This window comes from Mauremys mutica, unplaced genomic scaffold (assembly GCF_020497125.1).
Source record: "Mauremys mutica isolate MM-2020 ecotype Southern unplaced genomic scaffold, ASM2049712v1 Super-Scaffold_100036, whole genome shotgun sequence".
NCBI lineage: Eukaryota > Metazoa > Chordata > Testudines > Geoemydidae > Mauremys > Mauremys mutica.
This window is the reverse complement of record NW_025423256.1, coordinates 715,166-729,273: the sequence shown is the minus strand read 5'-3', so window position 1 is coordinate 729,273 and position 14,108 is coordinate 715,166. Positions and strand designations below refer to the sequence as shown.

At 54.1% G+C, this 14,108-nt stretch overlaps 2 non-coding genes across 2 annotated transcripts; one reads left to right on the top strand and one right to left on the bottom strand.

The window, feature by feature from the left end:
* Positions 1 to 772: 772 nt before the first annotated feature.
* TRNAI-UAU lies at positions 773 to 866 on the bottom strand. Its single transcript has 2 exons — positions 829 to 866; positions 773 to 808 (listed from the first exon to the last, which is right to left on the bottom strand). It is a non-coding gene; the product is annotated as a tRNA-Ile (tRNA).
* Positions 867 to 7,507: 6,641 nt separating this feature from the next.
* Positions 7,508 to 7,580, top strand: TRNAK-UUU. Its single transcript has one exon. It is a non-coding gene; the product is annotated as a tRNA-Lys (tRNA).
* The last annotated feature ends 6,528 nt before the right edge of the window (positions 7,581 to 14,108 follow it).

Below are 14,108 nucleotides of genomic sequence, written 5' to 3'. Positions count from 1 at the left end.
TCTAGCCAGACTGTTAAGTTCTGGGACCCCAACCTATAGTGGCCAGTCCACTGAACAAGCTGGACCAAAGACCTATCTCCAGTGGGCATCAGTCAGGGCTGCTGAATTAATTTTGCTGGGTGTAAGTTAATTAGGGGAGTGGGATATAATTGGTTAGAGAATTCTGTTACGATTGGTTAGTCACATTTCAGTAAAATGATTGGTTAAGGTCTCGCTGAGAATATTACTATATAAACGGGTCAAACAGGAAGTGGAAGGAGAAATTGGAATCATGCTAATGGATGGGGGATGGGAATAGGGACACAGCAAGGCTCTGCGGTGTCAGAGCTGGGAAGGGGGACACTGGGGAACAGACTCTGTCGGTCTATAGAGATAGGCCCGACTGGTGTGAAGGGCTTCGGAATCTGCTTGCTTGGAAACTAACCCCAGTAAACATCCCTTTGTCTGCGCTTCCCACTTCTGGTCTTTTGCTGCTTATTGATTGTGTGACAAGAGCCAGGGAAGTGGGCGGGGGAAGGGAAAGCCCTCTGACAATGGCTCCTTGCTCCTCTCCCTCCAGGCTCAGGGATGGGCAGGACTCCAGGCTCTGCTTGAGGGATCCTGGCACAGGGGCTGGCAGGGAGAAAGGTTTGTAGATTCTGACCTGCACTCAGGAGAGGAGGTAATAAGTGCAGGGGGCATTTTTGACTCGTCCCCAGTGTCCCCAGGGCTGGAATTCTACATTCCACAGGGCTAAATGAGGGGGTGACACCACTTGGCTAATGAAAACCAGTGTTCCAGGTGAGGCTTGAACTCACAACCTCAGCAGAGTTCCTCTCAGCACTGCCTTATAAGTACTGTGTGCTAACCAATTGCACCACTGGAGCACATGTCAATTGGGCTTCTCCGAGACCCCTAGGTTGATACAGGCAAGAGCTAGGGGCTGTGTGCGAGCAGGGGTAGGTCAGGGTGCAGGCAGGGGGTAGCTAGGGGCTGTTTGTAGGCAGGATGGAGCTCAGGGTGCCGGGAGGAGGGTAGCTAGGGGCTGTGTGCAGGCAGGATTGTAGGTCAGGGAGCAGGCAGGGTGTACCTAGGGGCTGTGTGCAGGCAGGGGGGAGCTCAGGGTGCTGGGAGGAGGGTAGCTAGGGGCTGTGTGCAGGCAGGATTGTAGGTCAGGGTGCAGGCAGGGAGCACCTAGGGGCTGTGTGCAGGCAGGGGGGAGCTCAGGGTGCAGGGAGGAGGGTAGCTAGGGGCTGCGTGCAGGCAGGGGGGAGGGTGGCTAGAGGCTACTCCAGAGATATACAGAAGAAGTCTCGTGCTGCCCACAGTCCTTGCACCCAGGGCGCCCCGTGGGACAATGAGCCGCTGGGACACCAAACGGATCCATGTCCAGGGATGTGACAGGCTCCTTCCATGAGCACAAAGCAGCAAACCCCGCAATGGCCCCAGCTCCCCATGGCGCGGAGGGCGAGCGCTGGCAGGGGAAGGCAGGGCACACAGGGCTGGCTCGGGGCTTTGCCAGCGTGAACAGCGGGGAGATGGCAGGCAGCTGGCAAAGGGGAGCCCAGGGCCAGCTGTTAGGATGTGGATTTTCACGCCTGTCTGGAAAGGCCTAGACATTAACAATGCAGGTAGATGATTCTCATGTAGCTAGTCACAGAGGTAGGGAAAACAGAATCACAATCACTGTTTGCCGGTGTCAGGGCTTCTCTTACTGGGACAGTCTGAGGCCCTGCTCTTTGGCTACGCCGCAGGGGCCGCCATAGGCTGGGAAGTGAACGGTCACGTCCTCACCAGTCACACTGAAATAAGGTGCTATTGGGCTGTTGGGAATACAGTCCTATCCTGACAATGCCCAGCACCACCAGGTAAAGATGGTTAAAGAAAACTGAGTTTGGTAGCATCCTGTCTGGCAAGAACTCACCTATCAATAGCAGGGCTGTGACACCCTCATTTCTGTGTTGTTCTAGCACTGTAGTCCCCACTTCCCTATTGTTTGTCTGTATAATCGCAGTCTGGGTCTGTGATTGTTTCTGTCAGCTGTAGAATTAATTTTGTTGGGTGTAACCCAATTAAGGTGGTGGGACATAACTGGTTAGATAATGGTGTTAGGGTTGGTTAGTTACATTTCAGTAAAATGAGTGGTTAGGTCTAGCTAAGCAGAACTCAAGTTTTACTATATAGTCTGCAGTCAGTCAGGATGTAAGGGGGGGATTGGCATCATGTTTTGCTAAGGAGGGGAATGGGAACAGGGACACAGGCAAGGCTCTGTGGTGTCAGAGCTGGGACTGGGACACTGAGGAAGGAAACTGGAATCGTTGCTTGCTGGAAGTTCAACCCAATAAACATCTAATTGTTTGCACCTTTGGACTTTGGGTGTTGCTGCTCTCTGTTTACACGAGAAGGACCAGGGAATGGGAGGGTGAAGGGATAAGCCCCCTAACACTAGCTAACATCTAACACATTTGAACCTCTTCTTTTCACACCGTTGCTCATTCTCAGGTTCTTCTTCGTCTCCAGACAGATCCATTCTCTTCCAGGACGGCCTTGCTCTTTCTGTCTGTTTCACTCATGGATTTTTTGGAGTAAACGCTCCCCTTCCCTCTATTCTCAGACAAACACTAGTATGAACTGTTTGCTGCTGCTGGGTTTAGAAAGCATTTGTGGAGTGGAAGATGCCATTTCTGGAGGATTGTTCCCAAGCTGCAGTACTTTGTGTTGAAACATCTCCCAGCTTCCTTGGTGAAAATAAGACCAAGATTTCTTTGCAATATACAAGAATAAAGGAACTTTTCACCCCAGATGAAACTTAAACCCACAATCCCTGACTTAAGAAGCCATTGCCTTATCCATTAGGCCACTGGGGCCCTGGAAAGTGGGATGGAAATTCCCTCTTAGGACTGCACATTCCTCACATTCACTCAGAAGCCAAATACCCATTTAATGGCCTTACAGAAACGTCTGCATCCCCTGGCAGCGAGGCAACTGGGCAGGTCGCTGACAGAGCTGAGCACCACCTTTCTGCCAGCCATCTTTAGAGAAGAACCCCACCCTAGAGTCACCCCTCCCTCCTTCAGCACCTCCACGGCTGTGGCTCTGAGTGGCAGTAGGATGCTTAGGGGCGAATCTGGGGCTGGAACGGGGGTAAGGTCGGCCTGTAAGGAGGAACCAGGTGGGGCAGACCCAGGGGGAGGCTGTGGGCTGCTGGTTGGTTGTTGGGATCCGAGCTCTAGATCAAAGCTGCACAGTGACCTGAGACCCAGGGTTATAGGGCTGACATAGTGACCCCCTTACTGGCCTCGGTGACCCCCAAATCCTTGTTACTAAGGGCATTGAGGAGTCTCTGTCCATTAATAACTTCTGGGAGCTCCCCAGCAGGCTGCAGGCATCAGCCGCCTCCTGCCTCACAGGTCAGACTCTTGGTGCTGTGCCAGCCGCCCCCTCGCTTGCAGGCCCAGTGAAGGAAGCAGAAGGCCCGGTGCTGGCAGAAGAGGGTTTTGATTAATCGACCTCTGTGTTATGGGCACAGGACGCTTCCACTGTGTCCCTCTGCTGGCTTTTCCTCAGCAGTGCCTAGCGGCCCTGGCTCCAGGCTAGTGCCTGGTGAACTCTGGCACTGGCAGGAAGCCCTGCAGGGTGAGAGAGAAATGGACGAGTCACGCCGGCTCAAAGACGCCTCCCTCCCACTTCCCTCTACGCTGTGCAAAGCTCTTGGCCTGCCTCATGCCTTGTCAGGAAAGCGCGGCCATGCAGCCCAAGCCTGAGTCACGTCCGCGGCCTGGCCCGCCCCGCCCCGGCTGACGGCGCGCAGAGCCATGCGAGTCAATGGCAGGTCGAGTAAGGAGCCTCGGCTCTTTCTCCTGACAGCCACACAGCACTGTCTAGCGCCCCCAGAGCCTCCCTCGTGTTCTCCTGCAGCAGCCGCCTGCCGGTGTGGGTGGGAAAAGGGGACCAGGAAGCACTGCAGCCTCATTCCAGGACAGGAGGCCCTCGCCACGCCCAGGCCTGCCTCTTGCCTTCAGCCCAGGCAGCCAGAGGTGCCAGGGAGCTCCCTGGCAGGCAGCCGCTTCTCCTCAGCCACCTCTTGCCTCATGGCCTGGGCTCTTGGTGCTCTGCTGGTCACCGGCTCGCTTGAAGGCCCAGAGGAAAAAAAAATTAAGTGCACACATAGCAGAGGATGGTTTTGATCTATTAACCTTGGGGTTATGGGCCCAGCACGCTCCCGCTGCACCACTCTGCTGGTTCTTTAGGCCCTCCCCCTGCCACCCAGCTGTCGTTATCCGGATTAGTGCCTCACGCACTCTCGCACTGGCAGGCAGATGCGCAGGCTGCTAGGCAGCTGCCCTGGTCACAGGATTTTACAGCTTCTACAGGGTAAAAGGGATCTATTTGGGGTTTGGACCCCATTGGGAGCTGGGTTGCTGAGTGCCAGAGACTGGAGCACTTCTTAAACCATTTTCAGTTAAGCCTTCAGCTTGTGGGGGACGAGGTTCAGCCTTGGATCCGTGTCTGCAGCAGGCAAGCGCGTCTGGCTCAATCCCCCCGCTGTATTAGCAGACTAAAACCCAGAGCAAACGCACACGCCTTGCAAAGGAACAGGAGCCGGGATCTCGAACCAATGTCAACATTTTATTAAGATGACGTTCCAAGAAAAAAAAAAGTGTACAGTACAGAGTTTAGGCGTAGAAGTTTCTGGTGCTCAGGGAACAACGTACAGCTTACCCAAGGGGTGCGAAGTTCGGTTTTAGATCGGGTGGCGTAAGGAATACATAATCTGCAATAGCCCCAACTGGGGGTAAAAGATTAACGTACAGACACTGAGTTAGGAGGGTATGTTGTCCATGTGAGGGCTACGTTCAGGAGTGGAGTATAACGAGCGGTTACGACGATGAGCATGGATTGACCCGCGTTTGGTGAGTTTTGACGTCCAGTGTTTTTTAATCTTTGCCACAATCTACTTGAAGCAGGGTCAGTATGAACTCTACCCCGCCATCTGTTGGTGATCTGTTGTCAAGGCCTTTTGGGGCTGATATCATTTGGCATGGTTACACCCACCCCGGATTGCATGATGGGAGTGCTTGTCCAAACGGTGATTTCAGCTGCTGTGGGATTCCCAGTCTCTTTGTTATTGGGGCAGGAGTAATCCAGTGTATTTTCCTGTTGTTAGTACTTGAACCTGCATGGAGACACCCGAGTGGGTGTCATGTCCATTACTTTAACAAGGGGTAGTTGATTATTTTATCAAGATCCAAATTTCTTGGTCAAGGTCTAGTCAATGTCTAGATACCAGAGAAAATAATACACTGATGTTATTAAGAAGAATATAGAAAGATTTTTGCAGTCACTATAGGTATAACTATGATGATTGTTTTATGTTTCACTCTTTACATCTGACACCACCACTGCCTTTCCCTTTAGTCTTGTAGTTTACCAAGGGTAAAACTACACATCACTTCAGATACGAGGGAGTGTTTGTGTTCATTCCTGCGAGCTACACAGGGATTTGACGTAGCTGCTTTCAATCCTCCAGCTCTGCCGGGATAAGTAGCATTTCAGGCTGTCACTGAACTGAAGAAGGGAGATCATTTTTTGACAGGTTATGACTCCTCCTAAAGGTGTTTGTGTGGCTGGCAGCCCTGGTTCCCAGGTCTCTCCTGAGGGAAGAAAGTTTCTGTGCAAAATACTAAAACTTTTAACAGAGAGGAGGGAAAGGCAACGGCCACATGATGGGGCCAGTATGTACCACAACATGGTTCTTTTATGTGGGATGACTCTGAACACTGACTGATCTGCACTCTCTTGTGTTTGAAGAGATGTTGAGTTGTGCACTTGGGAACCTATAAGGCTGAAGCAATGTTATGGATGGTGACACTGCGACTGAAGGGTGATTTAATGTTGTAGAAATTGTTAAAAACACTGAGCTTAAACTGGAACTGCCTGTTATTAAAGGCTGGTTTCCCCACGTCAGTTCCATAAGCTCTGCTAGAAACACCCTGGGTTCTCTCCTGCCTCGGTGGGAACTGCAGGGAATCGTCCCCTGCTGCCCTTGGCTCCAGGCTGGTTTTTCTGGGGAGGGGACGTGGAATTGATTTGTTTGCTGTTGAGAAGGGAGCCGGGCCAGTTCTCAGGGAACGAGAACTCCCAGCATCTGCCCAGCCCAGCCCAGGCTGCTGCCCTGTCCCAGCCTCTGTTCCCCTGGGGGCCCTGCGTGTTTGACTCTAGAGCCGGCCGGGAGCAGCAGCTGAGGCAGAGGACAGCCTGGGCCGGGCAGATGCTAGGAGCAGAGCACCAGAGGCCTCTACTGGCTCCCTCCCCAGCAGCAAACAATCAGTCCCCACCCGCACCCCAGGACAGCAGCCTGGAGCCAAGGGCAGTGCCCACTGGGGGTTTCTCTTTTTCCTCTTCCTGGGGTGAGCAGGGACCTGGGGTGTTTCTAGCAGGGCAGTTGGAACTGAATTGGGAACCAGCTTTTAATAACAGGCAGCTAAAGTTCAGACTAATTTTGTTACAATTTCCTTTACAAGGTAAAATAATTCAAAAGTAAACAGGCAGGAATTATTGTAACTCTTTTCTCCCGGGCATAGAAAGAAACGGCTTTTTGGCTCTTCATGATACAGGAGTCAGGTTTATTCACTGTGCAGAATCAATGTGCCCAGAAGCCTGTTGTGTTTCATTTCTTAGGTTCTGCTGCCGTCATGTAGCCATTTCCTTCCCCTCCTTTCTGTCCAAAGCGCAGAGCCCAGTTTCTCCAGGGAGAGAAGGACGTCTTTCTTCTTTCCTTCCTCAACAGCCCCCTTCCTTGAGAGCCCCTTGCTGGGGTCTGGGTGGGGAACAGCCATTTCTGAGGATTAATTTCACACCATATTTGGTGTTGATATATAGATTTTACAGCCAGACTAGATCACTACGTACTTCTGCTCTGACCTGATTCAGAACAGAGTCCAGAGAATTTTACCCAGTGACTCCTACACCCAGCCCAAGATCTTCTGGCTGAACGAGGAGGGTTCATTCAGAAAGTCATCGTGTTTGGATGTAAAGGTGGGAAATGATGGGGAAATTGGCCCCTCTTTCAAGTTTAAATGTTGTAACTTCTACATCTAGACCAGGGTGGCCAACCTGAGACTGAGAAGGAGCCAGAATTTCCCAATGTATCTGCCAAACGTGCACCTTTGTATGCAACTACTGAGTCAATTGTGAACCTTCCCATCATTATCATTATCCCTGTGAAATGATGATGGTGATGGACACTTGGCTTTATATCCCAGTGTGCCCTGGACATCTACAGGCTGCGTTAGCCAATCCAACCATTCGGCACTTGCAGATGGGCACCTCTGTATTGTGCATGAGTCTTGTACAGCTATGAATGGCTGGTAGATGCTGATATTTTCCCCTCTTTTTAACCAGCACTAATACCAGGCCAGGCCAGGGCTGGGAAGAGAGAGCGAGCAGCAGGTTTCCCCTATTGTGTCTGTATCGCTTTTTCTTGACTAGCTTCACCTCTGCATCAACTTGCACTTTTCCTGGGTGAGCCTGGCTAGCTCAGTTGGCAGAGCATCAGACTTTTAATCTGAGGGTCCAGGGTTCAAGTCCCTGGTCAGGTGATAAACTTTTTACTATGATTGTAAAAATCTGACTTTCGGGAGTCTTCTTTGGTGTTACTCTTTCTCTTTAGGATTTTGCCTTTCTTAAGAAGGGTCTTTGTGTGTGGGAGATTGAAGGGCAACTTCTTGACATCCCCTTTGTCCTCACAGGCTGGAGGAATAAAGGCCTCTGGGCATAGAGCATGTTGCTCCCCTGCACACACAAACACACAGAATATCCCTAAGGAATTAGAATCACCTGTTGCCTTCCCCTGTCCTGCTGGATCCTCAAATGAAGATGCTCTTCAGCCTAAACCCATGTCCCCTCTACTCCCAGTGCCCCTCAGACCCAACCCACAGGCCCCTTCTCATCATGCTGCTCCTCAATCCCAACCCACAGCCCCCTCCTATTCCCAGTGCCCCTCAGTCCCAACCCACAGGCCTCTTCTCCTCACGCTGCTCCTCATCCCAACCCACGGCTCCCTCCTTCCCTCCAGCAGCAGGTGCTTCAGACCCCCTCAGGAAGATTTTCTTGCAAGGTTTCGTGTATGAGTCTGCATGTGGATTTTACGGTATGTTGGAAATAGGTTGGGTTGCTTGCCGAAATGATCACTGGTGGCTGGTGTTGGATTCCCAGTCTTCTTATTATTGGATCAGGAGAAACAAAGGGTTGTTATCCTTGATGTGTGAATCAAGGACTCAACCCTGGGTGTAAACTAAATGAGCTGCCCACAGATTCTGGCAGCCACAATGAGCATTTGGTGCGAGAGCCCAGACCTACCCTGCCCCACAGGGAGGGGACCACCTGCAAGGGGCTTGGACCACTGACCTATCAGCTCTTAACTCCCAAACAATCAGTAACTCTATTATCAGTGCCTGTGAGTGTAATTTAAATCATAAGAAAAACCACACTGGGCTGGACCAAAGGTCCATCTAGCTCTGAATCTTGTCTTCTGACAGTAGCCAATACCAGGTGCTCTAAAAGGATCTCAACAAGGCACCACTGGGAGTTGAACCTAGCATCTCCTGTTTACAAAACAGGTACTTTAACCAGCTAAACCATGGTGCCTGCTTGTGATTAAGGTACAGTGTCTGCTCACACCTGCCTCTCTGCATTCCCACCTGAGCCTGACAAGCTTTGCTTGTGTTTGGATTCTGCAAAGCAGAGGAGCAGGTGACATTTTCCTTGCAAACTGTGTGTGTGTGTGTCTGTGTGTGTGTGAGAATCTTTGGCCAGGTCTGCACTACAAAGTTATTTCAGCAGAATTATATTGCTCAGATGTGTGAAAAACACACTATGCTTCCTCAGTTAGCAGCTTGTGGCTGGTGCACACACTGCAATGCCACATCTGGCGACAAAACTGACCTGTTTTGCTGACAAAATAAAACCACTTTGATGAACGGTTTAGAGCTTTTTGCAGCAAACTTAAAGTGAGAGTGTCAATGTAGACACTGCTGTTCATTATATCACCATAACTGGCCTCTTCCAGTATCCCACAATGCCCTCTGTGAACTCGCTTGCCCTGCATTCCTGCTACAGAGCCATGGGCCCCTCCCCTTTCATCGCTCTGGGAAGTTCTGACAGCTGAGCCTGCTGCTCTGCTCCAGCAGCCAGGAGCAAATCACTGCCGTGGATGCTGCTCTCTCTCCCGCCCTGCGAACACAGAGCAGGCGGCGGGAACTTCCTTACATGGGGGGGCACCGGCATCCGAACTGTGACACGCCCAGGACACCCCTTCCCTCAAGGAGGCTCTTACCTTCTAAACAGGGACGTCTGTTTTCTAGTAAAATCACTAAAAGGGAAGGAGAAAACTCAAAAGAGGTTCCTACTGGCGCTCACGTACCTGAACCCGAATACTCTCTCAGTCCTCAAAGAGAGACCTGGAGAAGGAGACTTGCTGAAGCAAAGCCACAGGGTCTCTGAGGTTTCCCTGGCCCCTCGCCCCTGTCCTGCCTGGCTGATGTCAGCATCTCTCTGTGAGGTCACCACCTCCCCACCACCTTTGACCAATAGTCTGAGCCCCTGCAAAAGGCCTTTGTGATGTCACTGCCTGTCACGGACTCACAGATCGAGCCCACTCTTGGCCCTGTGCGGTCCGTGGGGGGTGCCCCTTTCAGTGCAACAGCCCTTCTCGGGGGTCCACTCTCTCTCGGTGTCAGGCCCCTCCACCTCCTGGAGCCGCACCTCTCTGAGCCTTAGCACGTCTGTCTCTCGCCGTGGGCCCCCTCAGGGAGTCCACGCGCTCTGGACCCCCTGGGCCTCCTCACCCCCGAAGGGGTTGATGCCCCCTGTTCTCTAGACCGGAGTGACTCTCAGCCAGCGTAAAACAGGAGGGTTTATTGAGAGTTGAACACAGCACAAGAAACTCTCAGGGCCTCAGGCCTGGCCTCCCTCAGCCCAGCACATCCCAGTCCCCCTGCAGCCAGGTGGGCTCTGCCTGCTTCCCCTCGCCAGCCCAGAGCCCCCCTGCTTCCCAGCTGGGCCTCTGATATCCCTGGCCCCAAGCCCCACCTCTGTCCATTGTCTTTTCTCCAGGTAAACAGGGTTGCCTGGGCCTCCTCTCCTCTCCGCCCTCCTCTGGCTGGAACAGGTTGGTCACGGGGTCCTCTCCCCGCAGCCCATTGTCCTCTCACTGGCCAGAACTGGCTGTGACTCCTGAGCTGGGTCTCCGGGTCACCAGGTCACCAGTTGCTGGGGTCTCCATCCTCCAGGCCATCAGCCGGGGTCCCAAGTCCCTCTCCGGTCTTCTGTAGCAACAAACTCCCTCTCCCCTCCCCTCGTTAAACCAGTAACACCTGGGGACACTGAGTCCCACTCCCTGTGCATGCGAACCACTGGAAAACACAGAAAACCCTAAGAAAATCCCCCACTTTGTCAAAGAGCCCAGCACCTCTCCTCCGTTGGGCACCTAGAGCAGAGGCGGCTGGTACTGATGGCTCCAAGGGAAGGCTTAAAAGCAACTGAAGTCAGGGCCAGAGGAGGGCAGGACCATGCCTATGTGCGGCCTTCAGACAGACACAAAAACACCCAGCCAGGCTGCTCCCTGCCATGCCAAACCCCCACTGAAGGCCACCCGCAGAGGAGCATGTGGGGCGACTGCTGATGCTCTGTGGCCAATATCAGAAGACGGTAGGAAAGCAGGGCCAGCCCCCCTGGTGGGGCCTCTTACCGTTCCCACTCAAGGTGCTCACTTTGGCAGTGGGGCAGGACATTTTACCCCAAGAGGCTTTTCCCCAGCTGGCGAGAAGCAGAGAAACACCCAGGCTCCATGTAGCATACTCCCTGAAGCACAGGGACAGGCGCACACTTGGAAGAGGGAAACTGCTCCACACTCTAGCCCAGGCAGCCGCCCATTTTCTTTAGCAAGTCAGGAAGGGCAAAGGCGAGACTGGAAGCACCTGGGGCTCATGCCCCAGCCTTTGTGACACCCACCCCCCAACTCCTTCCTGGGGCTCTAGCTGAAGCCAGAGCATTGGCCTGAGTGGCCAAGAAGAGGTTCCAGCCCTAAAGGGAGCAGGACGTTCAGCACAACGGTAAAACTGTACAAGCACAACCACGAAGGGACTTGAGCCCTCAATCGCCTGATCCGAAGTCAGACGCCTTATCCGTTAGGCCACGTGGTCACATGAGAAAAAGCCCTCCAGGCACTTCTTTGGAAAAGGCAGACACTGACGCATCCAACAAAGGGGGGGATTCACCCACGAAAGCTCATGCTTCAATACATCTGTTAGTCTATAAGGTGCCACACAACTCTTTGCTGCTTTTGCAGACACTGTGTTTCTCTAGTCAGCTACTAAGGGGGGCCGAGACTCTCTGGGCACAAGAAGTCGAGTTCCCAGTGACACGTGAGACTTAATTCTCTGGAGCCAGGTGCAGGGCTTTGGCAGGGAGGCTCAGGCATGGGGGACTGGGGTGCAGCGGACGGACTGGCTGTCTAGGTGAGGAGATTTAGTCGCACTGAGGAGGAGGAGGAATCCTGCTAATAGGCAGTGGCCAGGGCCGGTGCAACCACTAGGCGAACTAGTCGGCCGCCTAGGGTGCCAAGTGGTTGGGGGCACCAAAAATCGCACTCAGGGGAGGCAGTGGAGTGGAGATGAGCTGGGGCAGGGGGCTGGGAGGTGTGGGGGGAGGGCGTGCAGCAAGCAATGGGGGGGGAGGGTGTGCAGCAAGCAATGGGGGGGTGCGTGCAGGGGAACCACTCCCTGTCCCAGCTCACCTCTGCTCCGTCTTCTCCCCTGAGCACGCCGCCCCCGCTCTGATTCTCCTCCCCTCCCAGGCTTGTGGCACTAAACAGCTGATTGGCACCGCAAGCCTGGGAGGCGGGAGAAGTGGAGCGGCGCCGGCGTGCTCAGGGGAGAAGGCGGAGTGGAGGTGAGCTGGGGTGGGGAGCTGCTGCAGGGGGGGCTGCCCGGCTCTTACCCATGGCCCCCGCCCGTGCACTCACTGCATGGTAAGTGGAGTGACCCAGTCCCAGCCTGGTCCACTCCCCTGGCTCCCAGCCATGCTGCTGGCGAGTGCTGTGGGGTGGTTCCCCCCTCCCCCCAAGCTTGGGAACCAGGGGAGCAGAGCAGGCTGGGGCCCCAGGCCTCTGTGGGGAGAAGCAGAGGGGGGCTGGTCCCAGGCCTCCGTGGGGGATGGGGGGCTTGCTACTTCCTGCAGGAAGTGGGGTTACCCAGCCCCAGCCTGCTCTGCTCCCCTGGCTCCCAGGCTTGTGTTGGTGTTGGCTGGATTTGTGCGGATGTTTGTGTATATTAGCAATTGTGTGTGTGTGTGGTTGGATTCATGCATGTGTTTGTGTATGTTTGCAATTGTGTGTGTGTGTGTGTGTGTGCGCATGCTCTGCTGCCTTCTGCCGGTGCAACAACCGTTTCTCTGTATGTCACAGCCCCCATACCGTCGACCCCGATGGTGATTTCCCCATCTTACAATGGCTGGCTGGCCTGACCCTTCTCCTCTCTGCAGAGTGTGGCAGGGGCTGCAGCTCACCCCATGTGGGGCAGGAGTGCCAAGGTGCGGGGTGCTGGGCTCCAATGCACCTGGAGAGTAGCTCAGATGAGGTGGGGCAGGGCATGTGGTGTCCGTTCTGTGTTGCCTGGTGCTGGGCCACTGCACAATCCCCAGCCACGCCGCACAGCGCACCCCGAGAGGGGGCAGGGGGCCAAGCAGATGATCCAGCATGAGGGGATCATTCTCATCGGTAGCTGTCCAGTGGCAGTGAGTGCCACAGGCCTTGGCACATGCTGTGTGGGGCAGGAGGTCCTTGTATTTGGAGCAGTGGGAGTGAACTGTGTGCAGTTGTGTCTCTGAGCACGATTGTGAATATTATGGTGTGTGGGGGGGGTGATTGTGAGTGTGGCTGGGGGTGTGATTGTTTCTCTCTTTGGGGGTTGGGCTAGCATGTCCCTCTGGGTGTGTTGTGTGTGAGTGTTCTTGGGATTGTGTGAGTCCCTTTGTGCGTCAGTGTGTGTGTGTGTGTGTCACTTGCTGCAGGATACAAAATCCTGCAAAGCCATTTCCTACTGGTTATCCCAGCAACACACTGATACAAACAGTGTCACACACACACACACACACACACACACACACACACACAGCAGGGCTCAGCCCCACCAGCAGGGGGCAGCAGGGACACACACGTCTCCCCTGGGCCAGCTTGGACAATTTCCCATCATGACCCAGCACAGTGCTGGTGCCCCCACACGGGGGTGGGCAGTGACCGGGCGGGGGGGGGGGGGAGGGGGTCAGAGGTGCCGGATCTGTAAAAGCAGCAAAGAGTCCTGTGGCTCCTTATAGACTAACAGACGTATTGGAGCATGAGCTTTCTTGGTTGAATCCCCACTTCATCAGATGGATTCAGAGGGAAGCACTTTGGGAAAATCAGTCAAGGCCCTTATCAGAGCTGGGACACAGACCCAGTGACCCCTGCACCACCCTGGGAGGGCAGTGGAGTTTAGGGGTCAGAGCAGGGAGGGGGCTGGGCACCAGGACCCCTGGGTTCTATCCCTGGCCCTGGGAGTGGAGGGGGTCTAGTGCAGGGAACTGGGAGCCAGGACTCCTGGGTTCCATAGGGGAGACTGTTTTTTCCTGTGCTTCCCTCTCTAGAGATCCCAGCCCCCTAGTGGAGACTGAGCAGAAGTGGAGGAAGTTCTTCTCTCACTTTGGAGTTATGATTCAAACCCCTCCCCCAAGGGGCTGTGACATCACAGAATCTGCCCCCCCTACACAGAGAAAACTAGTGGGGTTAGGAGGGTTCTAGCTGCACCCATCAGACACCCCTTGTCATGGCAAGAAGCCCCCAAACCTACCTGCAACCACAAAACACCCTCCCAGGGGATACAACCCCTGCTAGGACAGGACCTCTTGCTCCCACCCCTTTTCTTATCACCAGGATCTGCTCCCCACCAGGCACCACACCCCATTCACACACCTTTGGTCAATACGTAGCTCAGTGGCAATCACTGCCCCGAAGTGACTCCGGTGCAGGCACCCACAGCATGAACTCCCCACACCGGATTCTGTCCACACACAGAGAATTCTCTCTGCCGGGC